The following is a 10,117-nucleotide window of genomic DNA, read 5'->3' as shown; positions in this document are numbered from 1 at the left end:
AGCACCGCCGAGCCCCGGCCCGGCACCTGCCGCCCCGCCCCGCACGGTCCCCCGCTGTCCCCACCCCGGCCGCATCCCTCCGCCCCGGCCCCGCCGCCGCCGCCTCAGCGCAGCAATGGGCCCTGACAGTTAAAATGAGGGGAAAAAAATAAAATCACCCAGGCAGGAAAGCCGCCTCTCATTGGCTTCTCCTCCTTTAAATCCTCCTCCCCCTCTACTCAGCCCTAGTGAGGCACATCTGGAGCGCTGTGTCCAGTTCTGGGCTTCTCAGTGCAAGACAGACGAGGAGCTACTGGAGAGGGTCCAGCGGAGGCCACAAAGATGATGAAGGGTCTGGAGCATCTCTCTTGTGAGGAGAGACTGTGAGATCAGTCTAGAGAAGACTGAGAGGGGATCTCATTAATGCATATAAATATCTCAAAGTTGGTTGCCAAGAGGATGGTGCCAGACTCTTTTTTGTGGTGCCCACCGACAGGATGAGGAGCAATGGCCATAAACTAAAACAGAAGTTTCACCTCAACATGAGGAAGAACTTTACACTGAGGGTGGCAGAGCAATGGAACCCTCCTACCCAGGGAGGGTTTGGAGTCTCCCTCTCTGGAGACATTCAAACCCCACCTGGACATGTTCTGTGTCACCTGCTCTAGGTGACCTTGCCTTCATAGGGGGGTTGGACTGGATGATCTCCAGAGGTCCCTTCCAACCCTAATGATTCTGTGGTTCTGTGAAATGTGGGGAAGCCTGTTCAAAGGATGGAGATGCCATATAAGAGCTTAGGGCCATTACAATCCCATGTTCCACTCAGCCTTGTGCCAGCACTGAGGTGCCACAGAGTGGTGAGCACATAAGGACTGGTGAGCATCAAAGTGAAGGAAACAGTGGGAAAGGCTGTGGGTGAGGCCTGGGTGATGCTACTCTGATTTTACCCTGTCAGGCAGCATCAAATAATGTACAACCACAGAAAAATATTAAGTATACCAAAGCTTTTTAAGAAAAACATCTGCACCCCAAAAGAAAGCTTCCAGAATGAAGGAGCTGAGCAAGCTAAAATAATATCCAACTTAAACCTCCCCTGGCGCAACTTGAGGCCATTTCTTCTTGTTCTATTGCTCTTACTTGGGAGAAGAGACCAACCCATCTTGCTATAAACGTCTTTTCAGGTAGTCTCCCCTGAGCCTCCTTTTCTCCAGAGTAAACAACTCCAGCTCCCTCAGCCATTCCTCATACTTTCTAGACCCTTCAACAGTTCTGTTGCCCTTTTCTGGACATGCTTCAGCACCTCAGTGATTATTGCCAAGCAGGTTTGTAATTGTCAAGCAGGTTTCTAATGTATTTCCAGTTAGTCATTGGCCAGCCAAGGAATTTCTTGCAGCGTTTTCCAAGCCAAAAAAACCCCCCACTATGCTGGTAACATCAGTCAAGAAAAACGCCTACTGTAAATGTACTTACTGGGTCACAGATCATCCATTGCAGTGCTCTGATCATGTCCCAGAGGGACTGCACGGGGCCAGGAGAGCCAGGGGCTATACAGGCACAGAAAATAGGAACCACATCCCTCTGGTCTCTAGTGCCGGGCAAAGCCCAAGCCCTCCTCCCCATCACAGAGAGCTGGGGGCAGGGAGCAGGCAGCCACCCCTGTACACTTCCCCAAACAAAACCCAGCAGTTCCTTGTACAAAAGGATCACTGCTTACAGCTGTTGTCATGACTTTTCAACAGCACACAATATCACACTCAGTACTTGTAAACAGTCCACTGGTGAATTACAAACCCACAAATTTTACTAAGCGCTGCCTTTGGGGCCCAGAGAAAGCATTCTGCTGACAAGTGCTGTGCACAGGGTTTGCACACACTGTGTTTGCTGCATCATTTCATCCAGCTCTAACAGGAATCACACTCCCTTAGAGACCAAAGGGAGAGTTTCTGGTGTTGAGGTGCAACAGGCAGACAAAGCTTGACCCTCCCTGCCAGCAGCAGTTCCCAGGGAAGGCAACCTCAGCTGCACATCAGCTCCAGTTCCTCACACGTGGGATTTTTACATTCAGAGTTCCCAAGCCAGGATTAAGCCCCTTGGGATCTAAGCACACGCGTGCAAGTGTTTGCAGGAACAGGTCTGAGGAGCTCGACCCAAAGCCTATTAAAGTTGGTGGCACAATGCCCTTTGATTTCAAGGAGCTTTGACTTGGGACCCACTGACCTGGGTAGATTTTGGCCAGATGTTTTATTATTGTTTTAGTTCACCTGTAGGTGGCTGGAGGAGAAAGTCAAATAAACTCCTATTTAGCCCTGAGAATTAAAGAAAGACAGAGCACTGGAAAGGCACAGTTACCTCGCAGTAACACAGCAGTATTATTACAACAGTGATTTTTAAACTATATACAGTTTTTAAACAAGAATTTTGTAAGTAAATTATGAATATCTTTGTAATGTTTTATGGCTGTTCTGCTCTTTTTTATTCTAGCCTGGTTTCTAATGCAAGGCTCCACTTTTAACTTCAGCTCTTATGTGAGAGCAGCTCCCCCCAAGCTACTTTAAGCCATGGGGCAGATATTCCACACTGCTGGAGTCCAACTGGATCACTTCCTTACACCCCAACAGAGAATACTCTGGTACAGGTGTACCACTCTCCTGACAACAAGCCTTGTCTCTGAGCAGCAGCACCTCAGCGGGGATGGGGGGGGACAAGGGTTAGGGAGAGGGAGGTACATGTGGTGAGAATTTTGAGCCAGTATTTATTTCTGGGTGCCAAAACAGATTTAATATTTTATTAGCTGTGGAGTTTGCGAGACAGCTGATTATGTTGGGCTCCAGCAAAGCAGTCAGTCTTTTTAAATGCCGAATATCCATTTGAAATGACTACTGCCAGGCACAGGTCGGCAGGAGATGAAATATTTAGCTCATAAAGCATTTCAGTGTGCAGGGCTGGGGCCAGACATGGGTGCTGTGATGTTGAAAACTACAGTGCCCAAATCTGAGATGCCTCAGCCCCAGCACAGGAGCCTCAGAGGTGCAGCAGCTGCCCAGAGAGTGGGGCTGTGGGGCCCTCAAGGTCCCCCACCCCCTTCCAGGGTGCAGGAACCTTTGCTGTGCACAGATTGGTCTGGGAGGAGACAGCCATCAAAGCCTTTCCTGGGACTCAACTTCCCAGATCATGCTGCCTCTTGCACCCCTTTCACCAATGTCAGTGGCTGAAAGCATTTTCCTATAGGGATAAGGAAGGCACTCTCCCTCCAGAGAAAATGGTTTCGAAGCAAGTTTGACTCTTTGTTGTCATAAGATCTGATATTTATTCCATTAGATATTTTTATTATTTACTGTTTAGTCTGCTAGGTCTTCCTATAATACAGTCCAAACACTCTACATACTTGGCATGCCCTGCTCTGTGTGCACATTTTTACCCTGGTGGGGACAACTGCCTGGATGTCCCCAGAGCAATAAAAACGCTTTCTGATAAGATGGATGCTGCATCCATACATTTGCAATGGGGGAAAATGGTGCAAACTGAAGCACAGAAATCACTGAATGGTGTTAGGATTGGCAATGCTGGAATGGCAAGCAGACTGGACAATAGCTGTGCTGAAGCTTCAGAGAAACCTGGGTAAGAAACTGCTAACATTCTACTTTCAGGTTAAAATTTGCCATTTTAACCTCTGTACCAGAAGGCGAAGTTTTAACAAGTTTGTCTAAGGGTAACAGAATAAATGAAATCTGGTTTCTCCCTCCCTCTGATAGAATTTCACAGTTCCTATCCTTTTCCTTCCACCTGCTACCCTTCACAGTTTCTCCATGTTTTCAACCCCCCCTTCAAGCCTTCATTTCCTCCTCTATGTCCTATAAACCCACAATATCCTACTTTCATTTCTGTACTACTCATATGCTCTTCTGCTTGGTAATATCTCAGCTCCCTCCCATTTCACCTGTGCCCAATTTACAGAAACCCCAGCTTTCTTCCACATCTTCAGACCTGTGATGTGTGGTTGGCCAGGTGGGCAGCAGCAAGTAGCACATTATGTGGTTTTGACAAGGTGCTGCCCAAACAGCCAGTCTATCAGTCCTACACACCCACAAACACAGGGTCAGATTCCCTCTGCCTTTCTTTCAGAAAGCAGAGAAAATATAATTATTTTTCCCAAGCACTTCTAAAGTTAATTTAAGAACGCACTGACATGGGATGTGGCATCTAAAAAAAAGGGCTACAAAACTCCATGGATCTGTCCAAATCCAGCTGACAACTCAGTCCCCAGTCAGTGGTCACTGGCTGAACCACTTCATCCTCACTCTGTTTCTCAATTAACTTTTTAACTGTACATGCATACACCAGTATTAGGGAGAGCTTTACTGAGATATGTATTTCTAATTCAGCTGAAGAGGAAAAGGGAAGCCAGGACAAGTATTCTCTGCCCCAGTAGCTCCCCCCAGCATGGCGACGATCACGTGGTGACTTTACAAAATCTATTTATACGAGCAGTAATCCACTAACTGTGTAGGGGTTGGAAAATGTTACGCAGTCTGAGAAGAATCAATATGGACACTAAAGAGCTAGAAAGCCCCAAAGATTGTTGTTTTTGACTAAAATCTCCTGATAATCCAAAACCCTTGAAGTTTTACCTGACATGTCACGACCACCTTGCAATAGAGTACTTTGATGGAGTTTCAAAATCAAATCCACGATGCAAAGGAGGTCACAGTGTCACTGCAACAAACAGCTTTATAGACTAAGCAACAGCTGCTTAAATAAGGGCTCTCTTTTCAAAAGCTTCGTTGATGAGAAAGATGTTCCTTTCCTCAGCTACGGATTGTTCTCCTTTTTACCTAATTCTTGTTTCATCATGCACTGCTCTCGTATTCTGCGCACAACTGAGGTTCACCAGAGCCTTTGCTCAGAGCTCGTATTTTCTTTAAATATTTCCTTGATGTTTGCAGCCAGGTTGATTAAAAGTAAGGACAAGTATGATTAGAGTATACCCAAGCACATGCCACAAAAGTCACTCAGGGCTGCCCTAGTTTTCCTCTCTCTTACTACCAGAAGTACATGACAGTGGGGATTGCATGACTGCTCCAAACCTTAGGGCACAACATTGATTTCTAGATCATGATTATTTTTGGAACATACCATCTTCCTGCTCTCAAAAAAGGGTTTGAGGGTTTTTAACTTCAGGTTTAGAATATAAATTTAAAGCCTAATTCCACTTTCTTGTATGAAGAGATCCTGAATGTTTAAAATATAATGTTTAACCCACTGCTATTAATTTGATTTTTTTTGTTGTTGTTACCTGGATGTGCATATACTGCTATACCTCAAAGGAGAAACACAAAATTAGTGTATTCACTGAACTTTGTACCCATTAAAGAATCCCCATCACTTTGTGATTATCACAATGAGATATTTGAGGAAAGACTTGGGTTTTTTTTAAAAAAAGGTAAAAACCCCCATTTAGCAGCAGCACTTGAAGAACAGTTTCCCTCATGTACTTACGCTTCAGTGTGTCTGGCAGCACTTCATTGGGTAGGGGCTGAGTTGTAGTAATTAATTTCATCTAGTCACCAACACCTGTGCAAAGACATTTGGGACTACTTAAGCCACCATATTTGCAAAATTTTCCGTAAAAAACCAGCATCATTAACTAGAATTTGTCTAGATGCTTAAAAATGTGCTAAAAGATAGTTATGGCAATGCTACACTCTAAAGGCACTCTGCTCAAATAAATTATATGGAATATGTAGCTATTAATTCTTTTCTCCCACAGAGCAACTATATTTACCAGCAAAGTAAAAAAAGAAGAAAGTAGAATAATAGAATCATGTAGGTTGGAGAAGACCTCTAAGATCATCAACAAGAGAGGGAAAATAAATTCCACATTTCTATACAACACAAATGCTTATCCAACTGAATGTAACAGTTGTTAGATGTTTTTGTTTCAATATGTGTTAGCCATTAATTCAGAATTAATAGAAAGTTTGTAGTGGAAGTCTATTTGGGCAATTTTAGGAATATTTAAAACAAAATTTGGGCTCTTGGGCCCTTTCAGGTTTTGTGTCCTACAATGGGGGGTGATGCTGATTCCCTGGGACCCTCTAAACTCTGTCCCAGTAGAGTTTAGAGGCCAGTGAGGTCCCCAGGGGCAGTGAGTGTCTCTGAGTAATAACCACAGAGCAAAGATACCCAAGGAATTCAGAAGCAGCCAAGAAACCTTAAAAAGAATTCTGAGTATTAATTATCATTTGAGATGACTGTTTTCCAGAAGAGTGGAACTTCTTCCAGCAGGAGGAGATTGAACGTTACAACTAAGGAAGTTTGCCTGAGCCCCGACTCGGGCTCTGTGCTAACAGAGGGGTACACCCTGCTTTCCACACACTGGCCTCAGGTCTAGGGCTGATCTCGGTGCCACAGCAATGACTTGAGGTTTTTTGTTCTAAAGAAACCTTTCTGCACAGTGGCTCCTTCCATGGTGTTTGCAGAGGCCGAGCACTAAATCGCCGAAGCAGCACTGCACGTTCATCGTGAAGGAAAGATGAAACGGCGGCAGTAAAATCTCCCCAGGAGCTCCGGGGAAGAGGCAGCTCCAGTTTTTGCTTCGGTTTATATATGAAGCTTCCAATTGAGTTTGGCAGAAGGGTAGCAGTGAGTCTGAACATATGCTGGCTCTGAGAGGCCACGTGGCTTCTGCCACCCCACGGCCCGGCAGCAGCCCTGGTGTGGTTTGCACCAGCCTGTGCAGTCAGGCACTTACCTCCTTGTGAGCCAAGAGTGTCCTTACCCCCGTGCAGTGCTGGGGAAAAAAAACCCAAACAAACAAAAAACCAAATTTGATTTCCTTTTTTCCAAATAAGGCAGTATATCAGCAAGAGAAATATTCCTAATTTATATGCAAGTCCTATTTTCTTTACTTTTTTTAATCAATATCTACCAGCACTAAAGCATGAAGCCTCGGCAGACATGAAATCCACAGCCCTGGAAACACCAGGAAGCAGCACAGCGAGGGGATTAACCAAACATGAGGCATTAGAATATTGCAAAGAGGATCGAAAGAGATTTGTGACTGAAAAGCCACCCACCAGAATTACAGTCAGCTGAGAAGCTGGACCGAGAAAAAGTGGGTAAATGTTTTGCATTTAGATCTCTCCCAGAATAAACTCAAACTTTGGGATGTGCACTGCAATTGACATCAGGCTTCCCTGCGACATGAGGCTGCAAACAAAGTAATCTTCTTTCTACATGGAAAATTATAGCTTTGTGACAGCCAAATATTATCTGGAAAAACAGCAAGAAATCACACTGAAATATGGTCACTGGCATGCCTAAAACAAAGAGCCCCAAGGGCAGCAATAAAGCAGCAGCTGTACAAAAAATTCCACACAAAAGGAAATAATACCGAGAAATAAGAAGAACTTAAGGACTCAATCTTCCCATAACATTTCCTTCTCCCAAATAAAAATTACTCTCAGGGTTCCCACTCAAAAAAAAAATACTAAAATTAATTATTGAACATGAAATTGCCTCCCAGCAGAGATAAAGACAGACATCACTGCAGATGAGGCTGTGGATTTGCAGAGCAGGGACACACTAAGACCCTGCTCCCCTCCTGCTCTTGTAACATCTGTGGACATTAATGTACCTCATGGGCAGAAGTCACGTGTTTCAGAGAAATATTTTACCAACATCTGTACCTTCAAATTTTCACACTGAGATCAACATCATTATGAGCAAAAAGTTCTCCCTTCTTATCCTCCCCTGCCTTGTTTTCACACTTAGCTTTGGCTTCACCTGTCTTCATCTCCACCTACAAGTCTTCTCTCCTTCCTCCTACCTTCTCCAGACCTAGCAGGAGACAGGAGGGCATGAGCAACCATGAGGGTTGTTTGGCTGTTGACTGGGCTTAACCCACCCTGTTATTTCATCCCAGCTTTGTTCAGAGTAAATCATCCTGCCCCTAAAAACTAATATGTTCCCTGAAATGTGCCCTTCAAGTGTTTTTATGGACAAGGCTAAGAATGGGTGTGAAATGGAGAGTTTTTCCTAGCACCTCTAGGAACTCCCCAAACCACCTTTCCCTATAGGATCAGTTTTTTCACTTTCAGAAGTAAAACAGTACTAACATGTGATAGGGTGAACTCCTGTTGCCACCAGAGCAACAGTAATGGCTCTTGCTATTTTAAGAGCCTGGCCCATTTCTTTCAATCTTCCTTGAGGGCAGGCATGCATCCCCCTCACTTTAGAGAGATTACAGGCAGCCCACAGAGAGAGACCACCAAAGCCTCTCCCTGCGCTGCAGTCTGAACTGGTCAGGGCACTAATGAGGTGAGCAATAACACTGGCTCCCTTGGAGCACAAAGCAAATGGATTTTCAAATAGGAAATGAGCCAGAAGATGCCTTAGAAGGAAGCTGGGGTAGTGACTCCCTCAGAGGCTACATTAAAGCAAAGACAGGGGACTGAAGGATACAAATGCTGAGGATACACATCCCTTGGGGAGATTTATGGGTGACTGAACCAGAGCTGTTCTTGCTGCTGAAGAATTCCATTTCCCTAAATTGCCTTGCTGGCTGAGATCAAGCCCTCTGTACTTTTTCTCATACACCAACATCAGTTTTTGCAGCACAAATGGCAAATAAATTCTTTTATAAAGTCAGAAAATTACTTCAACTGTCACTGAAATGAGAAGATAAATTTGAAATTAATGTTCAGAAGAGCCAAATTTACCAACAATGTAAATGGTTACCTCAAATAATAAATATTTTGATACCCATAGACATTATTCAACACACAAATGATCTAATTATTTTATCTGAGATACCATTTAATATTAGACATACTTTCCACTGTATCATGAGATTTTGAGCTGCACCATCTTCAAATCAGAACTCTTGTACACAGTGAAATTTATGGCAATATATAGATCAAACAGCAAGATGCAATAACCTTTTTTGGAGGTCATAAATAGAAATATTATCTGTGACCATATAATAGCAAGGAAGAAAATAATGAATTTCATTCATTCTATAGATAGACCCTGATACCCATGACTTTGCAATTTGATTTCAAGAGAAGAAAAATAACTTTTAACATTGAACAAGTACTTTATCCTGAGGGACAAAACTGTCTTGAGGACATCATCAACATTGCAGAAAAATTCCACTGAAATAAATGTTAGTTATGGATGGTCTGTGTAACGGTGACTGTACACTGAGAGAGCATGGGACTGTGTTTCAGGAGCCTTTTTGGACTAGAGTTCTGCTTTCAAGTCTCATTTTTCCCTATTTCTAGTTAATTTTATTATATCAATTCCTACCTTATATATAGCATTGAAAAGAATATTTCAGTTGGAAAATGGAGTTAGATGGCATAAGCTTGCTACACATTTATTTCATTAAGGTGGGACTTTGTAGAAAAACTATTTCTGAGCACATGTAGAAAAATCTTTATGAGTAAAAAGACTCAAAGTATTTGATCTGATAATATTCATGACTCTAAACAACCTATTGACACCTATGATCTACTGCTAAAAAAGATAAAAATTGAGCTGGCATGTCACTAGCATATGATTTGAACCAGAAGAGGGTTTGTGGAGTAAGTTTTGGGACAGAGTATCACCAGGATTAATACCTTGGTTTTAGTGGTCAGTGTTGATTGAGAGAGAGTGTTCACCTTTGACAGGTGGTGGGTGCACTTGTAGGTCTGGGGCAGGGAGAGGCTGCTAAGTGAGGGCTGGAGCTTGGGGCAAGTCAGATGCTAGAGCAAAAACAAACATCCTGAAGTGCACTGCCAACAGGCACTGAGAGGGGATGCCTGAGCATCGGGTTAGGCAAAGACAAACAAGGTTTAGACTGCAAGAAAACTGGGATCTAAAGCAAAAAACATGTTTATAGAAGCCTGCCAAAAAAATCCCAAAGCTACAATATCCATTACTGGAAGTTTGATGGCGGTAGGTCCAATTTCCATCCATCTTCCAGTAAGCTCTGGCTTACGAAAGAGTACATCTTGATCAGTATTAACTGATGCTGTCCTTGTTTCCAAGCAGAAATGTACATGAGAAAATGTCATAAACTAGTATATAAGAATTAAACCACTCTGGATTAGCCTTTGGCTGCTGTAGAGCACTATGATGCATCAGACATCCT

At 43.6% G+C, this 10,117-nt stretch overlaps 1 protein-coding gene across 2 annotated transcripts in view; it reads right to left on the bottom strand.

Annotated features, from left to right (window-relative positions):
• The window catches only part of CUNH2orf88 (chromosome unknown C2orf88 homolog), a 21,554-nt gene extending 13,865 nt beyond the window's left edge, over positions 1–7,689 (bottom strand). For both annotated transcript variants that reach the window (XM_027637219.1, XM_027637221.1), the window contains exons 1-3: positions 7,668–7,689; positions 6,731–6,769; positions 5,476–5,550 (exon numbers count right to left, since the gene is read on the bottom strand). The gene's annotated coding sequence lies outside the window, so the exon portion shown is untranslated. The remainder of the gene's footprint in view (positions 1–5,475; positions 5,551–6,730; positions 6,770–7,667) is intronic.
• Positions 7,690–10,117: the final 2,428 nt, after the last annotated feature.

The sequence above is a fragment of the Corapipo altera genome, unplaced genomic scaffold, assembly GCF_003945725.1.
Source record: "Corapipo altera isolate COAL_440 unplaced genomic scaffold, ASM394572v1 45, whole genome shotgun sequence".
Lineage (NCBI taxonomy): Eukaryota > Metazoa > Chordata > Aves > Passeriformes > Pipridae > Corapipo > Corapipo altera.
The sequence above is the reverse complement of the archived record's forward strand: the minus strand, read 5'-3'. Positions and strand labels throughout refer to the sequence as shown.